Raw genomic sequence first — 18,530 nt, forward strand, 5'->3', positions numbered from 1 at the left:
TCTGGAGAGGACATCTCAGTTTCAGGCCAGGGTCAGGAAGCTCTTTGTAACCATGGGTCGGGAGAAGAAGGCGGCCTCCAAGAACACCATCTCCTTCTGGCTAAGGAGACCATCAGGAGAGCCTACAAGAAGGGAGGCCTCCCCCCAGGGGGCCAAGCCCCACGACATCAGGGGGATAAGGGCCTTCCCTTTCGTTCTCCAAGAACATGGTGGTAGATCAGGTTCTGATGGTAGGAGTCTGGAATAGGCAGTCGACTTTCACTGCCCACTACCTGAAAGATTGTACTATCACTGGACCCCTCTCTTCCCCCTCTCAGGGTGAGTGAATCTGTGTGTGTGTGTGTGTGTGTGTATATGTGTGACCCTTCCCCATACCCTTCATGTCCCTGTCCTTATCCCGCCCAGGGCTTCCGGAGTAGATGCAAGACTAGGATGATCTGGTAAGATACACGAAAGTTCGGATGGTTTTTAAGTACAACCTACTGTTTTACATGTCGTCTTAGTTATTCTTACACCAGGCCTTGAGTTAGTGCCTTCTCCAGTCCAACCCCATGTCTCACTGAGCAGGGTTGGGTTCCCACAGGGAGCAGTTGCCCCTTGACCTTGACCCATCGGGCCATCCTCCCCTAACCTTTGCCCTCTGCCTAAGGAGTAAGTCTCCACTGTAATGGTTCGAGTTAAGTATCTTGGATTGGAACAAATCACAAATTCTTGGTAATTTGTATTTTTCATAGCAATACTTACCTCACACCATGGAGGTGTATTCCCTCCCGAACATCCCCACTTAAGCTTAGGGGAGGCTTCCTCCAACTTTGGTAGGAAGGACTGGCGAGCAGGTCAGAAGGTCACGCGGTCTTCAACCCCTTAGGGCACGGCCTGGGTGTGGGATATAACCAGTTATTTTTTGGTTGGGCCCGGATGTCCACTGTAATGGTTCGAGATAAGTAATGCTAGGAAAAATACAAATTACCCAGAATTTGTGATTTATCTACAGGATCAATCCGTCCACTACACCAAAACTGTCATTACTACTCCCGAGGAGCAATCCATCCATTAAGGGTTAAGTAATTCAAATCAGCTATGAATGTCACCAAATATTTCAGAATAAGTATGTATGTAATTACTGTTCATTATTACAAAATAGTTTCATATCAATGGTATGTAAATATTTTTTCAGTGATGGTGTTTAACTCCATGACAAGGCAATCTCCTGTTCCTTCTTTTAGAAATTCAAGTAGTTAATGAAGGAACACAATGAGGGAGAGGAGTTGTATGTAGACTACTACTAGCCCTGGATTAAGATCAATCCTTGAAAAAGAGAGCTACTTGTCAACATCTCTTTTTCAGGTAACCTGTAGTAGAGAAGAGAGTCCACAGAAGCATTGTTCACCTCAGTAGTCTTAAGACTGTCTGCTACTACCAGGCAATTTCCAGTATATGTATCTTTTGTGTTGAAGATGGTAATAAGTTCATGTTACCGTCCCCATTCTTAGAGCTCTTAAGTGTCAGTAGAATCATACTTAGGATGATGTAAGCCTCTGCTGGACTGATTTTGTAAAGGGGAATGGTTATGATCAGTATTGTAACTACAATCACTGCTTCCAATGCTGGGCATTCTCTCAGCTGTTGTAGCTGTCATAATCCCAGTAAGAGACCTGCCTTGCTTAATGACTTACTAGCTTACCCTCTAACCTTACCCGGAGTGCTGGCAGTTATGTTCTCTGTGTTGGTTGGCACTTTTCTTACTATTACCTGGGTTATGGCTTCCGATAAAGAAGACCTTGGCAAAGTACATTGATCCATAAGAATTTCTACCAGCCACATGATAGATGTCAAAATTCCAAGAAGAGCAGTTGTTGATGACTAGGGCCAGAGAGCTAAATGTCTCCAATTCACTACTGCCAGAATTGTTCAGTCAATAAAGCATTGTTTATCAGTTGGCAGATACTGTTTGATTCTGTCACTGGAGGGAGAACAGTGACTGCCAGCATCGGCATACACATGTATATCATTTGACTCAGAGGAATCTGCATGAGGGTATTCATGGATGAGGTCATCTTCAACTGAGCCAAGTAGACAGGTAAGGTAGGCTAGTCATTAAGCAAGGCAGTTGAGGCATGGGAATGGCTGGCAATAGAAGTCAGCAGAAAAGGCAGGATGGAGCAGGCATGATGGTCAGTGGCCCAGTCATTAAGCAGTGTGATTTCCAGGCATAAATGTCATCTGGAGACTGGTACTCTTTCACCGCGGGGGGGGGGGTGGGGGGGGGGGGGGGGGGGGGGGGTTAGTGTCATCAGTGCACCTCAGGCGGTGCAATGTAGGCATTATTTAAGGTTCTTTGCAGCATCCTTCGGCCCCTAGCTACAATTACTTTCATTCCTTTTACTGTACCTCCTTTCATATTACCTTTGTCCATCTTACTGTCCACCTTTTCCTGACAACTGATTCATAGTGCAACTGCGAGGCTTTCCTCCCGTTACACCATTCAAACCTTTTACTGTCAATTTCCGTTTCAGCGCTGAATGGCCTTAGCTGCCCCAGTGCTTGGCATTATGCCTAAAACCTATAAATCAATCATGGTACTCTTTCACTATTATCAAACATAGATGGCTTAGTTGCAGATCTGAAAACTGAAGACTCCAAAGCAGATGAAGACACCAGTTGTCTCACTCCTTGAACGTCTTGTCTTGTACATCCTGCATGTAGTACGTCTTGTCTTGTACATCCTGCATGTAGTGAAACTATTTCTAGACATCTCGCAGATTAGGAGCAGAAAACACACCTGGCCTTGACTGTTGCTGAGGATCACACCAAGTCCTGGTTGAAGACACTGCAAATATGCACAAAATTATATTATCAAAGTAACTGCGTGTTCAAGCACAATTAAATTGGAAGAAAGGAAAGGATGCTAGTGCAGTACAAAAAACAGACAAAAAAGGAAATCACTATCACAGTTGATTACTTTGAAAATGTAATTGGTAACAGTGTGAAAATATCTCACCGCCTAAAGAAAGCTGAATACATACATGTAGTTGTTGGAATTAGGTACAGATAGTTATTAAATAATAAAAAGACATTCTTTGCTGCTGTACTATAAATAAGAAAGTAAAATAGGGCACAAATAAGTTAGTGACTCATTAGCCAGTTAACATGACACTGAACCTAAGGAACTTTTACCAAAAAACAGTACCAAATGATGTTAGTATGAATTTATACGCAAAACACTGAAATAGTAATAGACTGGAATGAAGCAAATACTGTTGAATAGCTAAATTCTCAGGAAGAAAAAGTTAATTACAAACAGATAGGTGCACTTTATGAAACCAACTATTCAAAAGACAGTACCAGGGGTTTATGAGCACCTTCTTGATTAAGAATACAATTTATCTCTTACTGTGTGCATTTGAATGAAGAAGCTCGGAAATAGTTAACAATTATATGAAGGTAGTAATGGCATTCCCTATGGACTTAACAATTGGGAAATAGTGAATAGAGCTGTTAGCAGCACTTTAGGTTCACAAAAAGTGAACAGGGTGATTGAGGCATTCCTGAGGATTCAGATGGCACATTCATAATGAATCTAGCTACCTTTGTCTTACAGAAGGAGGCATCCATGATTATAGAAGTCACGACACCTGATAATTTAAAATCTTCATTCTTACGGATGGAAGACTGTTGAACCTAAGAACATTAGGTGCATGAAAATAGGCATTCATATGAAAAAATTTAGTTGTGATGAACCAAGTTGGCTTTCACAGTACAAAAAATAGACATTAGAGAAATGTGTTCACTTGAAATTTATAAATTATTTTTAGAATGAACTCATGTTGGTATATTACTCTGTATCATAGACAGTACAGGCAGTACCCTCGGGTTATCAGTCAGCTCGGTTGATGGCGATCTGGTTTTATGGCTTTTGTCTAGCGCCATAAAATTGGCGATTTATGGCGCCATAACTGGCCGAGTTTCGGTATTGGCGCCATAAGGTACTGATCATAGAGTTATGGCATAATATCATACTCAACAGAGGCGCCATAAATCGCAGAGTTTTCGGTTAATAGCGGTTTTCACTTATCAGCACCCTGCCGATAACCGGGGACTGCCTGTACTACTATAATTCATTTAGTCCTGTAAATTTTTTTTTCTATTAATCTGTACCCTTCCAGGAGAAATTTATACCATATAAATATGATACTTGGTAGTAAAATGTATTCATATCAGTCTAGTTATGAAGGGCTTATCTTACAGCTGAATCCAAGTTCCTTGTTGGTAACAGATAAAAGTTAAACATAGTTCATCACAGATAGTATGCTTGGGGAGGAACTCATATGAATTGTCCATACATGAGGATTCATCACTTCTTGATACTCCAGCTGTTTTTCTTCCTGACAACACTGGGCAACTTTCTCAAGGTATAGGAGTATGTATTTGTTTCAGCATAATGTTCCAAAATCTTGCTTTTCATTTATTGATATATATAGGCAGTCCCCGGGTTACGACAGGAGTTCCGTTCTTGAGACGCGTCATAAGCTGAAAATGATCATAAGCCGGAACATCGTCAAAAATCCCAAGAAAACCTCAATCTTTTAATGGCTTTTGGGTGCATTGAAAACTATGTAAACTGCATTCTTATTACATTTTTCATTAAAAATAACCTTCAAATATTGATTATTTTGCATTTTTGGTATCATTTCATCTGCCAGATCAGCGTTGTAGGTGCCGTAACCCTGGGAAGATGCGCCGTAACCCTGGAAATAATTTCTGATGAATATAACTGAAAAGCGCCTTAACCTCGGAACGTCTTAAGCCGAACCTGTCGTAACGGGGGGACTGCCTGTAGATTTATTAAGCTAACAAATTATGTTATTCAGAAGCCATATACATATGACTATTTTTTGCTTAAAAAAATTTGTACTCCAAATTTGTAACAGGACTAATAGTTTATATCACTCATTTTATCAGCATGATTATTAACTGAACTTACCAAATAAATTAGATTAAAGGTAATTAGCATTTATCATTGCTGATGCTGTAGATCAAATTTGAATGACTTTTTATGTATTGAGCAGTATTTAAAAGGTTGATAGAGCATCTAACAATTAGGCTCCACGTGCTAGAAACATTCTCTTCTTATCAAGATTCCAAGAGACATTTGATACAGCTCTCTCTTCTTGAATTCTACTTGCATACATCTTTGAGATCATCATCTTTATTATCATCATCGTTTTTACTCATGGGTTTAGAGTTGAATAAAATCTTTCTTCCTTTCTTTTTCTGCTAGATCCCATATCAGACCACCTCAGTCTTTAAGATCTGTCTTTTTTTCCAACACTTGAGGTCACTTCTCCCATATTTTTTTTTTTTTTTATTAGCACTGTACAATATTTCCACCTTACTCAGACCCTGAATCTTAATTATCTTGCTGTTATTGAATCGCCTATGAAAAACAAAATCCTAATGCCATGCCATGTAACCTGGATTGACATGTTCCTACTGTTCTCTGTTCTACGTGATTAGTTGGGAGTACTTTATGTACTCCCCTGCCAAGTGACTGTCGGGTCATATTTTCCACACCCAGTTGTAACTTTCAGATCTATAGATTATATTATTGTGTATCGTGCATTGGCTTTGGTCCCTTGGTGCAGGACAAACAGTGTAGTACAGTGGTACCTCGAGATACGAAATTAATCCGTTCCGAGGCGGCCTTCGTATCGGGAGTTTTTCGTATCTTGGAACACATTTTACATGTAAAATGGCTAATCCATTCCAAGCCCTCCAAAAACACCCCATTAAATTTCATAATAAAGCTAAATTGACCCATAAACAATGAAATACTACAACAATTTGGACCATTCAATACCTAAATTAAGAATAAAAATGCAAAACCTGTAAATAAAGTGTATATTAGTGTACAAGAAATATTATTACTGTAACGTAAAATGTGGAAGCTTACCTTTCGAGTGAGGCTATCTCCGAAAGTGGCGGCAGAGGAGGAGGAGGACAAACGGCAGATAATGTACGTACGTACGTACACTTAACTTTACGAAAAGACATAAAAAATTTAAGGAAAACTATAAAACTAAAATTTACGAAACACATTAACAAAACTGTAACACTTAACTTACAAAAATTTACAAATTAAATTTATTTTTTTCTTTTTTTTTCTTTTTAACTTTTTTTTTTTTTTTACTTTTACGTAGGCTTTTTTTTTTTTTATTTATTTATTTTTTTTCTCCCCCCCCCAACTTCATCACCACTTTCAACGTTCTGTTTTTCATCACTTGGTTCTTCCTTTTTGCTTTCAACTTTCTGTTTTTTATCACTTGGTTCTTTCTTTTTGCTCACTCCTGCTAATGCTGAAGGCCTCTTTAAAAAATAACGATCCAAGGAAGAATGCTTCTGCCTACTTTTCACAATGTTCCTGAAACGACTCAGGCAAACGTCATCGAACTGCGCAAGCATACGACCTGTGTGAGCCTTTTCGGAGTGTCTTTTTTTTCAACAAACGATTGCACTTTATGAAAAGCGCCTAGAATATCCTTAATTTCTGCCGTTGTCATAGGCTCCTCCTCCTCTTCCTCGCCGCTGCTAGAGAACTCCTCTTGAACGACGCTATGTTGCATGGCCTTCAACTCCTTCAGGTCATCCGTCGTAAGCTCCTCTTGGTGCTCCTCGAGAAGGTCGTTGATGTCGTCCTCGTCGACGACCAGCCCCATGGACTTGCCGAGTGCAACGATCTCGTCAAGATCTGGTTCCAAAAGAGTTTCAGGATCGTCAACTGTTTCTGACTCTGCAGCACCAGCTTCTCCCACGTCAAATCCCTCGAAGTCTCGGGCGGATACGGCATCAGGCCAGAGTTTCCTCCACGAGGAATTCAAGGTTCGCCTCGAACCTCCTGCCAAGCTTAGTCGATGAGTCGGATGCAAATGACGATGTCGAAATGCTCCTTCCAAAATTCACGCAAGGTGAGGTTTGTGGTATCGGTGATGTCGAAACATCTCTTGAAAAGATGTTTCATGTACAGCTTCTTAAAGTTTGCTATCACTTGCTGGTCCATGGGCTGGAGGAGAGGGGTGGTGTTGGGCGGAAGAAAAAGAATCTTGACGAAGGAATACTCAGCTAGGATATCTTCCTTGAGGCCAGGAGGGTGGGGAGGGGCATTGTCCAACACCAGCTGACATTTCAGGGGGAGGCGCTTCTCTTCCAAAAATTTCTTCACTGTCGGGCCGAACCACAGATTTACCCACTCGGTGAACAAAAGCCTCATTACCCAGGCTTTTGCATTAGCCCTCCACATCACTGGAAGCTTCTCTTTCAGCACTTTGTGGGCCTTGAAGGCTTGAGGAGTCTCGGAATGATACACCAGTAGGGGCTTCACCTTGCAATCTCCACTGGCGTTTGAACAAAGTGCGAGCGTAAGCCTGTCTTTCATAGGCTTATGCCCGGGTAGCTTCTTCTCTTCCTCCGTGATGTACGTCCGACAAGGCATTTTTTTCCAAAAAAGGCCAGTCTCATCACAATAGAAGACTTGCTGAGAACTGTAGCCTTCCTTGGTCATCATCTCGTCGAAAGTCTTCTTAAATGCTTCGGCCGCTTTCGTGTCCGAGCTGGCAGCCTCCCCATGACGCACCACCGAATGGATGCCAGTTCGTTTACGAAATTTCTCGAACCAGCCATGCGAAGCCTTGAACTCTGGGGTTTGCGTTGAAGTCCCTTCCTCTCCGTCGTCTTCTGCCTGCGCAATCAAATCGCCGAAAATAGCACTGGCCTTGTGGGCGATTGCTGTCTCCGTTACCGTATCGCCAGCGATTTCTTTGTCTTTTATCCAGAGGAGGAGCAGCCGTTCCATCTCCTCGTGCACGTGGGTCCTCTTGCTGGACAAAATAATGATGGCCTTCAACGGTGTAGCTGCTTTGATGGCATCCTTCTGTTTAAGGATGGTGCCTATTGTCAATGGATTATGGCCGTATTCCTTTGCGATCACACTCAATCGCATACCAGCTTCGTACTTCTTGATGATCTGCATCTTTGTCTCCAAAGAGAGCATGCGCTTCTTTCCGTGAATTTCAACTTTCTCGGGACCCATGACTATGTTATCTTGTACGTAATTTACGTATAAGTAACACAATAAAGTTTCCGCACAACACGATAGTGTACTGCAACGAAATCACTAACGAATTCACGTTACTAAACGAAATATACTATAATATGTACGTAAAAAAGCAGTACCAAGTCACATAGAAAATAAAATGGTATTTCACAATAAATTTAGCACAATGATAAAACATGAAACAAATGCAATACAAAAAAAAAGCTTGCTCGAGTCAGTGTTCGGTGTGCTGAGAGAGAGAGAGAGAGAGAGAAGAGAGAGAGAGATAGAGAGAGAGAGAGAGACAGAGAGAGAGAGAGAGAGAAGAGAGAGAGAGGGAATAGCTTTGCTTCCCACTGACTTATCAGCTGACCTAGGATGATTATTCGCCCATTTCTTTCACTTCCTTGATCTGCCCAAATCACTCTTAATTTTGTTACGGTAAAATACCTATCTAGTGACAATTGCTTTTTACGATTTTTTACTACTGTGAAAATAACTCGGCTCTGTAATAAACAAACTGGCTCTGCTTTCAGTTCTACAAGCCTTCGATTGTTTGTTGAAACAGGTTCCTTGTCAAAAGTTATTTAATCTCTCTTTCCTTTTCTTGCATTCTCGACTTATTATTTATTTGTTTGCAAAATCCTCATGGTTGTTTTAGAAGTCTGCCGTTTGCCAACAGTAAGTTGATGTATTGTGGCATAATTAATCTCTTTCGTGCACTTAAGATCCAAGTGTAAACATGCTGATTACTCTTTCTCTCTCTCTCTCAGACACACAATTGGACACACACACTATCGATTCTTTTGATTATCTTTGTACCTAATACGTATGTGAATAAAATTGATTTTATTAACCTTTGCATAGTGCAACCAATTCGGTTTGCTTAAAGGGTTCCCGTCTCTTTCCCCTCCATCCCCCAGCCGGCCTCCCTCCATCCCCCAGCCGGCCGGCACCATTTTTACCAAACAGTTTGCAAATTGTACACAGAAAAATAAAATTTAAAAAATTTTACTTCATATAACGTACGTTTTCATTACTTTACCCTCTTAATTTAACTTTTGAACACATTATTAATAGAAAATATGTGAAAAGGGGGACTTTTTGGGTTGGCTGGAATAAATGATCCTGATTCCCTTTATCTCTTATGGGGATATTTGTTTCACATTTCGAACAAATTGTACTTCAAACAGCTTTCTGGAAAGGATTAAGTTTTAAGTACGAGGTACTACTGTAGTATAGGACAACATGCCGGGCCTCTACAGCTGCCTCTTCCTGGTGGAGAAAGCATTGGGTGAATGGAGGCCTGTCATAGACTTGTCGACTCTGAACAGCTACATGCAACTGACCCTGTTCAAATTGGAGATGGCCAAGTCAATCTAGGCGATGATCAGGAAGTAGAATTTATGGTCTTGTTAGACTTGTAAGATGCCTCTCCCTGCTTCCCAATACACCGAGGTTACAAACTAATTCAGGACCCTCTGCTTATCTTTACAACAGCCCATGTTTTCAACTGGGTGTTAGAGTGGTCCCACAGGATGGGTATCTGACTACAAGCAGTCTTCGGTTATCAATGGATTCAGTTAATGGTGATCCAGTGTTAAGGGGGCTTGTCTAGCGTCATAAAATTGGCGCCATGAACCAGATATCAGCACCATAAGCGCCATAAATCACCAAGTTTCAGCTGATGGTGGTTTTTGCTTACCGACGAACCCTGCCGAGAATGGAACCCCCACTGATAACCAGGGGACTGTCTATACAACCATCTCATGTGAGAGTGAGTTTTGTGGTGCATTGTTAATATATCCTCAACTACACAAGAGTTCAACACCCATGATTAAGAGGCAGTGGTTAATCTCTTTTCTGGAGTTTGGATCAATTTATTTCTTGCGTTTCACACCTCTATAGACAACTTTACGAAGTTCTTTAGCTTCTCAGATACTCCAATGCCCAAATGCTATCAGTTCCATCTATTAGAGAATATAGAGATTATAGTTCTAGGATTTCGTGCGTTTTAAGTAATGCCCAGCCTAAAACCTGGACCCCAGGAGGTTTTTAGGTCTAGTGTAATGAAGATGCATGGTACATTATAACTCTCTTTAGGGTGCTTTGATGTTTACATTTTGCCTGCAGAGTTGTTTGAATCTTTGATAAAAGCATCTTGAAGCACTTCAACTCTCCTGTGGAAGAGTAAGAATTTTATGGAGTGTTTGCTTATTCATTGATGATACTAATTTTTGCCCCTTAGGCAGGGTTTTGAACTGAAGCAGTTTTGAGGGATTTCCCTTTTTGGGGTTGTCAAAATACCAACTTGATCTTATACACCATATAAGGGCAGTGACATATTCTCGAATAGATTCAAGTCTACTAGAGATGAGGTTAATTAGTTTGTGCATTAGGGAGCAAGCACTACTTTTTCTAAATGCACTGCCCTTTACATTCATTATTTGGTCAAATTAGCACATGTAACCTCAGTCGCGATTTCTTACATTGCTGAAGGTAATTATTCTTTTGAAAGCTTTAGTGGATGCACTCAGATGCTGAGATCAAGTAATAGTAAAGAATGGGCTTGGCATTCAGGGTTTTGCAGCAGATAGTGGGCTGTTGGTTGGGATCCCCTTTTTTTTTTTTACCTATTCAGGACCCACATGGGATCTTGTTTGCCAATTTATTGCTCACCAGTGCAAGATCCTCTAGCTCGGGTTGTGGACACCAGGATGTTGCCTGGTCAGGTCTGGATTATTATGGCTTTCATCCTGTTGCTATGATGTCAGGAAGTCATCAACGAATTAGTGACTGTAAGTTGTTTCTTTTGCATTGGTTATCCCAGATGGCCCTGGAAGGTGTTTCTAATTTCATTCAGTGGTAGGTAGATCTGCCCATACTTTTCCTCATCAGGAAGAATCTCCTTAAGCAGCTAAGAGGGGAAGGGTCTATCACAGTCCCACAGGCTACAGATAACCAGGTGGAGATATTCCAGGGCTCCTGTGAGCTCAAGGTGAGATCTTGCAGGAAGGCTGTTACAAGCACCAAGAGAGAATTTACTAATGGTTCTGCCAACACCAGTGGTCAGTGAATAGGTCCTGTGCTGCATTATGCTGTTTTTCCAGCACCATTACCTCTATAAACAACATGATAAGATTTCTGTTTGCTCTCAAACACGAAAAAAGTCCTTGGTAGCAGCTTTTAAGGCCATAGTGCCATATTGGCTTCAGCTCTTAGGCTTGTCCAAGGACAAGGACATCCAGATGTCTTTCAGTGTTATAGGGTGGAGTTCCCTAGGTCTCTGGTTTTTGCTCTACCTTGAAATCTATATACAGTTCTAAAGTTACTCTCATGTTGTTGCCCTTTGAACTTTTGGAGCAAGCTCCTTTTAAAGAGGTTTTTATTGAAACTCTTCATGATAACTACAGCTAAGAGAGTGATGGAGTTACAAGCTTTGTCAGTGTAAGTAGGCTTTGCTGAGACAGCTAAGCATGATTTTAGGGCTAGGCCTCCTCCTAAGACGGTCTCTTTACCCACTTTGGGATCACTAGTGCCCAAGGAGCTTCACACTTTTTTGGGTCCGGTAAGGACTTTTAAAATTTTGTTTGAATTGCATTAAAGATATTCAGACTAATGTAAAGAATATGTATGTTATGCTTGGGAGCCAGAGATTTTTATGAGTAGGAATGTAAAGGCCATTTCATTAAGTCTTTGGTTAATGGAAGGCAAGGCCTCTTGATATGGGAGTAGGGGCTGCAGATTTTAAATTTTTGAAAGAACGTATCCCTGGATAAGTTACATAGTCACTGTGACATGGTAATTCTGTTTGTTGTGATTTATCTTTGTAGTGCAGAGATTCAATAGTTATTTGAAAGCATTAACTCCTCTGGCTTGTGCTGAGGCTGTAATTGAATTGGGGAGCTTGGAGGTACTTGGTGTTGAGTATAGGAAGTTTACCTTCTTCTTTGTAGATATCTATTAGTTATCCTTCATTAGCTCTGCAGAGTTTGCATAGTAACTGTACCATTCCTTCTGCTGAAGGATCCCTCCAAAGGAACCATGGGTATCTGCATGATGAGGTTCTCATACCTGAGTTACAATCTTCCCGAGGCAGCAGTAATAGCTAACAGATTGAATTCACTAGTAAACAAACACTTGCTTTATTACATCATATTTTGTTACTAAGTAGCTTTAAAGGGTTGGCTGATTTCCATTTTGTAATTGAGAGGTAAGGTATTTTTGTACCTATCAGTCCCCTGGTGGTGGTTGGGGGAAGTAGATGGATAGAAAACAGATATTCATAGAAAACAGTGTTATTTTTCTTTTGCAATCTGTCAAACTCCTGATGGCATTGATGAAGAAGTAAGTATATAAAAAATAAATACTAAATCAATTATTTATATTTCATAAATAAAACCCAACTACATGTCTCCAAGTAATACTGTATTATTATTGTAATAGCAGCTAGATCATGAAATACTTGAAAAGTAAAAGCTTAAAAATTTTCTTCATAAAGAACCTTCCCATAGAGCATAGACAAAATACAACTTCAGCATTTTTGTTGACCTGCAGATGTGGAGTTATGAACTCTCACAGTGCTGGAGTTCTGTAAATCGATGCAGAACAATTGAGCATTGACTGTTTGGGTCCAAAGATACATCTGGTTAATGACTTGAGACTACAGAGAAGACTGAAAATATTTACAAAAATTTGCACACTTTTTAAGCTCATCCAAAAGTTATGCCACTAGTTTATCATGTTCCACAGCCATATGGCAATTGTAGAATGAGTTACCGAGGAGAAAAGTTAAGGAATTGTTGAAATCAGTAATCATTACTTTAGCATCTTGCCATAGATTTTAATAGCATAGGTAATCATTATTATGAAGCAACTACAGGAAATGTATCATGCAGAGTTAGAGATTACAATACTTGAAGATCGTAAAAAGTCTTTTGATAGAGTACCTAAACAAATACTATAGTAAGATGGGCATTAAAAAACACTCTTCCACATCCTCGCCACTCACATCCAAGCCCATGGACTTCCCCAGAGACAAATTCCACAACAGGCATAGGGTCATCAGTGTCACCCTCAAATCCTTCAAAATCCTTCAAAATCATTCTTGAGGTAACATATTGGCCACAATTTTCTCCGAGCAGAGTTCATTTTCTTGGAAGTCATTCCCTGCCAAGCCTTATCTATAAGACTTATGCAATTAAAGATATTGAAGTGGTCCTTTCAGAACTCTCTTAGGGTCAGTTCAGTGTTTGAGGTTGCTTTAAAGCACCTTTGCAACAGATGATTTGCTGGTTAATGGGCTGGATGAGAGGAGTGGTATTAAGAGGCAAGAACTTGACCTTGATGAATTTAAATTCATCCAACAACTGGTCTTCCAAGCCAGGAGGATGCGCAGGAGCATAGTCCATTACCAGGAGGCACTTGAGGAGCAACTGATTATCCTGGCGGTATTTTTCTTGCCAAAGGACTAAGCACTTCATTGACCCACACAATGAAAATTTGCCTCGTGACCTATGTCTTTTTGTTTGCCCTCCACATCACAGGCAATTTATTCTTAATAACATTGTTTTTTAAACACTCAGGCAGTTTAAGTGATACACCAGTAAGGGCTCCATTTTGAAATCCTCACTGGCATTTCCACAGAACAAGAGAGCTAGCCTGTCCTTCATAGGCTTGTGCCCTGGCAATGAACATTCCTCTTGTGTGATGTAGGTCCTCTTTGGCATTTTTTTTTTTCTCCAAAACAGGCCTGTTGTGGGAAGAATCCTTTAGCCTCAAGATATTCCTTGAATTCCAGAACTAATTCTTTGGTGGCACATTTGTCAGAACTCGCAGCCTCCCCATGCCTTATGACACTATGTATCCCTGTAAGCTTTTTGAATTTTTCAAACCAGCCTCTGCTGGCCTTGAAATCACTAACAGCAGCTCTTGTTGTTGGCATTTTCTTACTTAGATCAGCATACAACCCCCTAACCTTTTCACAAATGATCTCTTCAGACACTATCCCCCACTGTTTCAACGTCTGCCACTAGTTAAATGACCCCTTTTGCAGCATCAAATGCCTTAATTTCATTTTTCTTTGCTAGGATAGAGCTGATTGTTGACACTGACTTGCCATACATTCTAGCGAGATCACCAACACGTGCACCACTTTCATAATTTGCCACAACTTCTTCCCTGAATTTTATAGTATTTCTGGCCTTTTTTACCAAAAGGGAACTTGGAACTGTCTTAGCCCCATGATGACTTGTTTGCAATCAGTTTCACTGGCAAAATTAGCACAGCGCACAACAAACACGTGCAGTGATGCGGACTGTACATGAGATGATGCTCATTCTATGAGAAACAAAGGCAGAATCGGTCAGAAAAGAGATGGGATACTTTGTTTGGGCGCTCGGTATGGGACCTGGTCACTCAGTGGGCCTTGGAAGGAGTGTTTCCGAGTATACGAAATCTGAGGAAACGTACAAAACCTGAGACAAAATGTCGGAAAAAGTCTGAAAACCGGATTTTACGAAAATTGAGGTTCCACTGTAGATCTAGATTGAAGACAAAGGCAGATGTATCAGAAGAATTTTTGGTGAAATATTTGTTCTTTAAAGATCAACTCTGGTCCCTTTACTCCTGACTTTAGCAATGGAAGAAGCATCAGAGAAGTGTGTCAAAGGGACCCTTGGAGAACTGGTTTATGCAAGTGACCTAGAGCAAATAGCAGTACAGGTGGTCCCGGGTTACGACGGTTCCGGCTTACGACGTTCCGAGGTTACGACGCTTTTTCTTAAATATTCAATGGAAAAATCCGTCCTGGGTTACGACGCTTGTTCCGAGGTTACGACGCTGACGCTTCCGACGCTCCGAGTTAACGACGCTTTTAAAAAACGCATACTATGATAAAAATCCTTTATAGTTTAGCACAGTATTAATAAAAATAAGTTTCTGGTTAGATTACAACAAAAATTTTGAGATTATGATGATTTTCGACACTTTTTATGTTGTATTTTTCTATGTTTTTTAGTGACGCCTCATATGGCGGAACTAGTTTCGAGCGAATGAATACATACTAGTTTCAATATAACCAGTCCAAAAGCGCAAATAATGAAAAAATCATTGCTTGTTTCCAGTAATAATAACAAAACGAAGTTTCTGGTTAGATACAACGCAAATTCCAAGTATCCAAAGAGAGACAGTTATCCAGTAATTTGATCAGAGAGAGAGAGAGAGAGAGAGAAGAGAGGCGTCTTCCGACGCTCCGAGTTTAAGGACAGAGAAGTGTTCGTTTCGTTAAAACGGTTTGAGATTATGATGATTTTCGACACTTTTTATGTTGTATTTTTCTATGTTTTTAGTGGACGCCTCATATGCGGAAACTAGTTTCCGAGCGAATGAATACATAACTAGTTTACATATAACAGTCCAAAAGCGCAAATAATGAAAAAATCATTGCTTGTTTCCAGTAATAATAACAAAACGAAGTTTCTGGTTAGATTACAACGCAAATTCCAAGTATCCAAAGAGAGACATTATCCAGTAATTTGATCAGAGAGAGAGAGAGAAGAGAGAGAGAGAGAGAGAGAGGAGAGAGACGAGAGAGAGAGAGAGAGATGTGAAGAGAGCGAGAGAAAGAAATTTAGAGAGAGAAGAAGAGAGAGAGAGAGAGAGAGAGAGAGAAAAGAGAGAGGCGTCTTCGACGCTCCGAGTTTAAGGACAGAGAAGTGTTCGTTTTCGTTAAAACGGTTTGAGATTATGATTATTTTCGACACTTTTTATGTTGTATTTTTCTATGTTTTTTAGTGACGCCTCATATGCGAACTAGTTTCCGAGCGAATGAAATACATACAATTTACATATAACAGTCCAAAAGCGCAAATAATGAAAAATCATTGCTTGTTTCCAGTAATAATAACAAAACGAATTTTTTGGTTAGATTACAACGCAAATTCCAAGTATCCAAAGAGAGACATATCCAGTAATTTGATCGAGAGAGAGAGATAGAGTTTAGAGAGAGAGAGAGATTGAGAGAGAGAGAGAGAGAGAGAGAGAGAGAGAGAGAGAGGCGTCTTCCGACGCTCCGAGTTAAGGACAGAGAAGTGTTCGTTTCGTTAACGGCCTCTGACTCATGCCAGTAAATGTTTTGTTGCATACTAATAATATAAGCCTATTTTAAAGATACGTTTACTTTAATTAGTCATATGATACGTAAATAGTAATCAACTGTTCTTGTAGCCCTCAATATTAGGCAAAATCGAAGTATCCAAAGAGAGACATTATCCAGTACGTAATTTGATTTAGAGAGAGAGAGAGAGAGAGAGAGATGAGAAGAGAGAGAGAGAGAGAGAGACGAGAGAGAGAGAGAGACGCTTTGCGCAACAATGGTCTCGGGGGTTTTTATAGCTTCCTTCTGCTTGATGATCGTGGATATTGTAGAAGGATTTCGACCATACTCGTTTGCCAAATCGACGATACGAACGCCACATTCATGCTTTGCTATAATTTCATGTTTTGCTTCCATCGAAATCATTTTCTTGGGTTTTTTTTTTTATCACCTGCTTTGTCTTTAGCTTTGAGACCCATGGTTAATAATGAAATAGACAAAATAACACGAAAAATAGGCGCAAATACAACGAACTAAACAACGACGTGTTAACATGCAGCACCAACAAACAAACAGACTGAACGCCATTTATCGGTCGCCTATACAACTAACACTCATCGCAAAATCGTATCTCAAATATTTCGTTGTATATCAAAGCTTGTATTTTCGCAAATTTTCTGTTATATCTCAAACATTCGTATATTAGGGCAATCGTATGTCAAGTTTCCAATGTAATTTGATCAGAGAGAGAGAGAGAGAGAGAGAGAGAGAGAGAGAGAGACGCTTTGGCAACAATGGTCTCGGGATTGACGTAACGTTTATTTTCTGAACAGATAGGACAGAGAAGTGTTCGTTCATTAAACGGCCTCTGACTCATGGCAGGAAATGTTTTGTTGATACTAATATAAGCCTTTATTTAAAGATACATTTACTTTAATTAGTCTATATGATACGTAAATAGTAATCAGCTGTTCTTGTAGCCCTCAAGATTTTGCAAAATCACTCCAGCGTGTACATAAAAACTCAAGAATGTAGTGGCACCAGAGGATTACAATAGTTTTTACCTTCAAGAACCAGCATTCTTTTATGAAAATAACTCCAGGTTGTACATAAAACTACAGGAAACAACATGTAGTGTAACCAAAGGATTACAAGTAAGGTTTTTATAACTTTTTATTAGTTTAAGACATATTTCCAAGTGTCGTTCCGGCTTACGACGATTTTCGGCTTACGACGCGTCTCAAGAACGGAACCCCCGTCGTAACCCGGGGACTGCCTGTATTGTAAGGAAGAGGTAGTGGATATGTTTAAAAGGTGGGAGAGTGGAATAGAGAAGTGAGGACTATAAATTTTATGGTGACTAGAAAGGAAGCAAAGAAAACAATAGTCAGGAAAATGGGCATAAGGCTACTGTGGAAAAGATAATTTGGTAGATGATTTTACCTGAAATGCTCGGGATTACAAAATATACATGAAATAAGAGATTTTTTACTCATTTTAGAATGTCTTGTAATTTACATTTGGTAGAGCGTGCATAGACAGATTGTTATATACTACCTTTCTCACTCTACAGTAGGAACATGGGTGATGATAAAGAAATTGGAATAGGTTTCAAAGAGATTTGACTACAGAATTTGTAAGATTTAAGGTCTCAGTATGATGGGGAAAATTATGTTACAAATGAGAAGTGGCAAAAACGAGATGACCAGAGGTTGGAAAATGGACATGTGATAAGAAAGGATGAGAAAAATTTGGTCAAATAAGCAATTAATAAGGATGTAGTAGGAAGAAGGCTTTTAGGTACTTTGTTATAAGGGTTAATATTTTACTGAATTGTAAAACAATTTAATAGTTATAAAGTATGTAACCAAGCGCTTGCCTAAATGTGCCTTTTCATCCAATAAGGAAAAGGGAAATTAGAATTTGTAGTTGTTGCATAAAACTGATTTTGGAGTTTGTTTCTTTATCTAGAAAATTTTTATTTTTTTAAGTCTGCATATCTCATTTCTTGAAGCGGTTTTCCAGTAAATATTATGTTATTTCTCTAGCACCATTGAGTAATATGATCATAAATGAGGTTTCATTACCTCACAGATGGAAATGATGTTAACAGATTATCTTTTCACAGTATTAAAAAGACACAAAACAGAAGAAATTAAGTTACCACATTATAAAGTTATAAACATGAGGCAAATTTATCCCATACAAGTCTACTTATAACTTTAGGGTTATTGTTCTGTCATTTCAATTTGTAAATTGTAAATTATTTGCAAAACCTGTAAGACCTGATTGTATTATTTCTTACTTTTTAGCTGATATGAAAATTAGTGGTCACATCACAATGAA

General features: G+C 39.7%; 1 protein-coding gene across 1 annotated transcript in view; it reads right to left on the minus strand.

Annotated features, from left to right (window-relative positions):
• The window catches only part of LOC135211256 (uncharacterized), a 151,193-nt gene that overhangs the window by 51,412 nt on the left and 81,251 nt on the right, over nucleotides 1-18,530 (minus strand). The window lies entirely within an intron of this gene.

The sequence above is a fragment of the Macrobrachium nipponense genome, chromosome 4 (assembly GCF_015104395.2).
Source record: "Macrobrachium nipponense isolate FS-2020 chromosome 4, ASM1510439v2, whole genome shotgun sequence".
Lineage (NCBI taxonomy): Eukaryota > Metazoa > Arthropoda > Malacostraca > Decapoda > Palaemonidae > Macrobrachium > Macrobrachium nipponense.